Below are 7018 nucleotides of genomic sequence, written 5' to 3' on the forward strand. Positions count from 1 at the left end.
GACACTGCGTTTTGCTGTGTATTGGTATGATGTTTAATGCACTCGTGATATTCAGGAAACATCTTGCAAAAAAAGCCATAATTCCTATTTTACCAATGGAATTTAAATCAGGAAGACCCACCTGCTTTGTACTTTTTTAGTGTGGGTGATTAGATTATTCTATGTACATGGCAGTGTAGGGGAAAAGACGTTAGTTGGAATTGATATATAAGCAGTTTCACTGTTTGTAGAAACTCAGTGTAGACTTCACGGTTCTTTGTCATGCTGCCTCTGATTGCTTGTTTTTATCTGCAGCATTGGGCAGGTCTGATTTTCTTGAGAAGCACTGGAAACTAGACACTGCACAAAAACAAAGGGAAGGTGCCTAGCCAGTCGAATTTGGCTGTTCTGATTGCAAAGTGTTGGCTGAACAAAAGATAAGATAAAAAACTATCATACTGCGTTGGTCTCCTTCAGTACTGATTGACTGCTAATCTTTTACATTTCAGTTCACCTAATGGAGATGAGAGATGGAACCGCTAAGCTGGTCTCAATTACAACGGGTAACCTCACTGCAGTCATGTGTTTGGCCTGAGTAACTGTCAATGTATTAACAAGGCCTACATTTAAAGGAAGGGAGAACAAAAGCCAAAATTTATCTGCCTATACTATACATTCTTACCAGGGACCAACTAAAGCGAATGTACCTAATTCCATCAAGGGCATTTCTTCTGTTTAATGAGCACATAGGAAAGAGAGACATTGTTCAAGTACAAGGGTTCAGTTTGCAGCAAGCCACAAATCACATTTCATTTATCAGGCCTACAGATGACAGGATATCATCAAATCCCTGGAGAGTCATATTCATTAAAAAGAAATCTTAAGTAATTACAACAATTAATTGACTTGAAACAGTTTCGGGTGGAGAAGGTTTACATAATTCATTTGCCAGACAAAACAAGCCTTATGAAGTCAGGGCAACATATTTAGAAGCAACCTCCCCTTCTTGTCCTCTTAAAAAGCACAGGATAACACCAAACACTTGAAGACAACTGAAATGGGCAAACAAACAAATGAAAGACAGGAAAAACACCTATAACTTTATAAAAGGAATAATGCTTCACTGACCTGCTCACATCATTACTTAGAATCCTCAGAATGAAGCATTCTCCATTTCTCCTTGTTTATTCTAAATAGGTGGAGTATTTCTAAGGATTAATTATGTAATGAAAAATGTTGGAAAATTGGCAAACTTAACTATTTCACTCAACCTCTGTACAACGCAAACATCATGTATGTCTGATTGCAAGTTCATCCTGAAGTTTTGTCCAGACTGTGAAGTGTGCAGACTTACTTTGCTACTTCCTGTTGACTGATCCTGAATTTATAGGTATCAGAATGCCATTCTCATGCCTGTACCAGCAGTGAATAGAAATATTTCTCAGATGAATCCTATTATGCTGTCTAATATTTTCTTCTGTTCTGTAACCTGTGTGTTTATCAGTTTTACTTCTTGCTTTATGTTAATTTTACAAATTGAGGCAGAGGTTTTACTGCTTCATGGGTGTTTGGTCTCTAATACAGTATGATATTAACCCACAGTAGGACTTTGAAGAATTACAGAATGCAAATATAGCATTGAGATTTCCATGGTAACTCCAACCTCTTGAGCTGAGAAAGTTCTCTAAGTGCTCAGACAGGTTTTTAATATGTCATTGTTTCCATTGGTGGCACCAAGTTGGATTCTACTTCTCTACACATACATATCAATACCTCTGGGAAAATAAAGGAAAAGAATAGTCATGCTTCAAAAAATATATCTGCCAGAATAACAGTCACAGACAAGTAAGTGCCAGAAATACTCCGGGATGTTTGTGAAAGCGTTTAGATTCAATGGGTAGGTATACAACTCATTTATCATATTGTTTCACTTGAAGAACAAGGCAAATATTATGAGACTTAAAAACTAGTTTCCTACATCATTAGCTAAGAAAAATCTGCAACTCAACCTAAAAATAAGGAAATGCCCAATTCAAATGATTAATGATACTCAGAGTCAGAGAACAGGCTGACAAAAATTAGTGCCTGTATTTGACAAGGAAGAATGACACTTCTTTAAAACTTGACAGTTAAAGAAATTCTCTGTTCATGAGTTTCTGGCCTCTACTATCTGCCCGCTATGTCCTGTTGCTAACAGAGATTCTTGTCTCATTTCAAAGCTCTCCCCATGATGTCTGCAGAAAGAGACAAAAAATCTTCATTTTTGGTAGTGCCATATAGTGAGAGAATAAATCATGAAATTCCCATGTTTTCTGGCTATCTATAATTTCAGAAGATTAATTTCAGATACATTTAATTTCCAGATATTCTGAATATTTTTCTAGTCATCATTGCCTTTTTTTGAAGAGGGTAGTTTAAGCTGCCTTCCACAGTGGAAAAGCCCACACATTTATGAGTTTTAATATAGAATATTTTTCATATGTACAAAAATATAATCTCAGAAATCCTGTTTTATGTGAATTCCATTCCTCTGATAAAATGCAGGGAGTGCAAGCTATTTTGGTTTTTTTAGCTTGTCAATCAGTCTCTCTACATTAAAATAAGGTAACATAGCCAGGTCACATTTGCCTCAGATATTTATATGCTTTATAGCTTTAATTTGTAATTCATGAAGATGGAGTACAACTTCAGTTGTACTAGTAGAACCAAAGGAGAGTTTCGTATACAAGCATTGTGTTTCCCTCTGATTCTGACCATAGTAGGCAGTGTAAAAAAAGAACAGAATATATAAAAACATTGCACATGTTATTTCTCAACATTTCATAAAAGACTGAGGCACCCAACCCATCACAAATAAGACATTGTCACTGCGGCAATGATTAATGAGATGCTAAGTGCAAGCAGAAAATATTATTTTCTGCCTAAGCATACAATCAGGTTATTCTGCAAATTTTTTCAGCAATGCACAGAGTTCATATGTGCTGGAGTCTACATAGCAGAAGGGATGCGTTTAAATAGCATAGATAATCCTCATACTAAGTTTCAGACCATTACAAATGCAGACGACTAAAAAATAAAACCTACTAAGTCTTTGATTAGGCAAGAAAATAACATAAAAATCTTACCAACACAAGGAAACTGGAGCTTGATGGCTGATTACAGATCATGACCAGGGGCGGGGCTAATTCCTGACACCATTCCCACTGAAGCAGATGCCACTGAGAACAGCAGGGTGCACCTCAGCGCAGGGTCATGCCCTGGCAGATACTGAACTTTTTCCTGCCAGAGCCCACTGTTAAAAACTCTGCCATGTACCCTTAAACTATCTCACCTCAGGAGTTTAAATCCAGATACCCCTTGAAGGGAAGAAAAGGCCCAATACTTATGTTTCCCACTGACCTCCAGGCCTGGGGCTGTGCCCCCACTGTGACTCCTAGAGATATTCCCAAGATGGAGACTCACCAAAGGGGGCTGCCACATTACTCACAACCCCCTGGGAGACACCTCTTCCCTCAGGCAGAGAACAGGAGCATGGCTCACGGAGACGTGATGCACCCAGAATACTTCTTACAGATTTGTTTCCCCAAGGTGGCCTAAGCACCCATGAGCACCCATGGCAGTAACCTTCATGCCAGGGCTGGCCCCAGGCTCCAACCATGAGGTGCCCCCACAGTTCTAAGGGGGCTGTTATAGGGACAGAGTCCTGACAGCACTAGTGCCGAAACCGGGGAACTGCACCACTGCACAATCACCCTGCCATAATATTTTTTTGCCTATTTTCTTAAGAAACAATTTAAGCGGGAGGGTTTTAAGCCCCAAGATTCCAGCTACTGTCATCTCTGCCTCTTTCCTTACTCCTCAGAGAGCCACCTCTCACTGCTGCTGTATCTCCATGGGCCTTTACCCCTGGCAGTGGCGGCTGTTGACAAGGTTCATGGCAGCAGCCAGGGTTTTGTCTGGCTTAGGTGGTGGAACAGGGCTCTTTCTCACAGCTGCCACCATACTTACCCCATCACAAATATCTACAGGAGCCTGCAGCTCTCTGATGGAGGGCACTTCTTCGGTCCCTGACCTGCTGCCTCGACACTCCCACCAGCACAGCCACAAGTGCCTGTTGTTATACATTTCCTTGTGAACTTGGGAAGAATTTGTGAGAGTGGCTGTAAGGCCATGAATGGACTTAAGTGTCCCTTTATTACAGTCTTAGTTTATTCAAATTTCTGCTTTTTTTTTCCCTCTCAAATTTCTCTGCAATACCCATGAGGTAAAAGGAACATTATTAAAGAACTACACTTATGTTTCAAAACGCAATTTGCTTTGTTTTGCAAAATAAGAAGGAAGTCTCCTAAATGGTCTGATCCAACCTATTCAGTCACACAGGTGCAAATCAAATGAAATCCAGAGCAGCAAAGGCCTTTGCTTTGTCTAATTGGGTATTGCTGGGTGATGCTGCTGATGTTTACCTACACTCTCTGTGAAGGGGATAAAATCCATTTTGTGTCTGTATAATTCTGTTCATGGTGTACTGTTTGACCTCAGAAGATGCTCCCTCTATAGCCTTCCCTATTTCTTTTTCTTCTCAGTCACATTTACGGTTTTTGAGATGTTAAGACATTCAGAAATTAAAATGAAGGAAACAAGAACAGCACTCTTCTTTGGAGGTTTAATTAAAAAAAAAACCAAACCAAAACCCACCCCCCCAACAACAAAAAAAACCCAAAAGAAAGCAAAAGCCTGGAACAGAAAGCATCTTTTTTTTTGGAGAGAAAACACTAGGTCAGAAGCCATTTCAGAAGGTTTATGGGAAAACACAGCAATATGAATTCTAGACTGTGGGTTCAGTAGTTTAACTCCCATTGAAAGGGTGTGGGACAAATTCCTCCCTTGTTAAGGAGACAAAGAGGTTTTAGAAATGTATGTAAGCCAAATAACACAGAAAATCAAAGTAATACAAAAAGAGAAAGAGAAAAAGAACTCCTTAGTATGATTCACCTTTGCCAAGTGTATAACCCTGATAGAAGGGGCAGTTTTTCAGGTGGTGTAAATCATTGTCACTCCATTGACCTCAGTAAAGTTGTTCTATTAGGGGATATGACCCTCTTAGTATTTCTTCCCAAGACACAACAATTATGACTAAAAATGTAGAAAATTACCTAGAGATTTTCACATTTTTAATATTGTGCTTCATTAATCCAAAATCCATTGAACTCAATAGGAGATTTTAATTGAATCCATAGGTTTTGGATTGCCACGTTGAAACTAAGCATGAGTCTACAGCCATGTTATAAAACCTAAAAAAATGGTATTTGTAATGGAATTGCTGACAGATCCTTAACCACAGTGGTGCTAGCGGGAGTCACTATAATATTGTAAATAGGGTGAATAGGCTCTTCTTATCTCATTTCACAGCTGAGCAGTGTATTGCCAGATAAATCAAATCAGGGTAAACGGTTTCATCTAATAAACTGGGTCAACATATAATGTATTTTTCAGGTTTGCACTTTCATTGATTCTCATTTGATTTAAGACGAGATATTTCAGTTTGTGTTTACAACATTTTAAAACACCTCTTTTGCCCCTTCTCTAGAGAACAAGCAAGCAACAGAAAGACTATGCAAGCTCGTAGCATCACAAAAATGTCAAGTTTTCTGCTTTCTGTAAGTTCTACTTTCCATTATTATGCATCTGGGAGAGAGTAGGGGTGGGGAATGAGGGAGTTACTATCTCATATCTGCATTTTCTCAATAATGTTTTAGTGATGTTTGCTAATGTATCATTCATTAACCATCAGCCACTATAAAAAACATAATCTATCTCACAAAGTGGACATTATTATCGCATTAAATCATTTCACAATATACCTGAACGGTTCCACATGAGGGGCCTGGCCTGACTGAGCTCAAATGCCTTGGGGGCAAACTCTTCAGTAGTAATGAGATACGAGGTCTGTCTGTGATGAATATGATATTACTCGTGTCAGTGGCTGTGGACTGCACCCAGAATATTTCTTCTTACAGTTTTTTTTTTTTTCCCTATTGCAAAGGAACTCAGGCAAAGCACTATTAACCCAGTAAATGAAGCTCTAAAGATCACAGAGTGTGCCCATTAGTCGACAAGATTGTGACTAATCCAATTTTTCTTGCAGGGAGCAATTCTAATGCTTCTGTAACATCTGGGGATGGCAGGGCCTGCATTACTGATGAAGCTGGGTATTTTTTCTTCTACCTTTTTCTTCACTGAAGAACAATTATTGCACTCACTTATTCCACTGCTTCTCCTCCCTCCCCCATGTTTCCCCCATGTTTTCCCCCTCCTTCTGCCCCGATGACCTCTTTGAAGATGGTTAAAATAATACTGCAGACTGACAGAAGAACTGGAAAGGGTGAGGACTGTGGAGGCTAGAAAAGATACCCCTCGAGTTTACTGGAGTGTGGACAGAAAATGTGCTTGTTCAGTGCAGCAAAAGTATTAAGTTCCCCCAAAACAAGAGGAAAAAGGACACAGAACATTTTGTTATCAGTCACCACTAAAGGCATGCTGTCTTAAATTGTCCCAGAGCTGGAATAGAATGTCATGTTACTTCTACTTACTCTGGTAAAAACAGTGTGTTTTTGTTTGTGTGGCAACATTATACATCAGTAGAACAGTAAAGTACTGCTTTTCTGATTTATTTAATGCAATTATGGGATTTTATTCTAATATAAAGTGCCACTAAGGACAGTCTGGGGCATTTTCATTTAGATAGAACCTCAAAAAATATTTTGCAATACTAAAAAAATCTATTAAATTCTGATGGCTAACATATGTAGATTTTACATATTGATTTTTCTGTGTTCAGAAGCAAATCTTACATTCACCTCTTCAAAGGTGCAAAAGATGCTAAATACCAGTAGAATTCCGTTCTTATGGATAGGGAACAATGCAATAAATTAGAGGAAGAATGGATTAAATACATTTTACTGTCGCTTCATTGGCAGTGTTTCAACATGGGAAGAAGTTTAGGGGTAGAAAATAAGTCATCCAGTTGCTTAGATCTTTG

The 7018-nt window shown here is 38.8% G+C and overlaps 1 long non-coding RNA gene across 1 annotated transcript; it reads left to right on the forward strand.

Annotated features, from left to right (window-relative positions):
- The first annotated feature begins 3198 nt into the window (after positions 1-3198).
- On the forward strand, positions 3199-6645 carry LOC116793251. The gene is made up of 3 exons (XR_004359418.1): positions 3199-3909; positions 5567-5636; positions 6125-6645. It is a non-coding gene; the product is annotated as an uncharacterized LOC116793251 (long non-coding RNA).
- The last annotated feature ends 373 nt before the right edge of the window (positions 6646-7018 follow it).

Source organism: Chiroxiphia lanceolata, chromosome 1, assembly GCF_009829145.1.
Source record: "Chiroxiphia lanceolata isolate bChiLan1 chromosome 1, bChiLan1.pri, whole genome shotgun sequence".
In the NCBI taxonomy this organism is placed as follows: domain Eukaryota; kingdom Metazoa; phylum Chordata; class Aves; order Passeriformes; family Pipridae; genus Chiroxiphia; species Chiroxiphia lanceolata.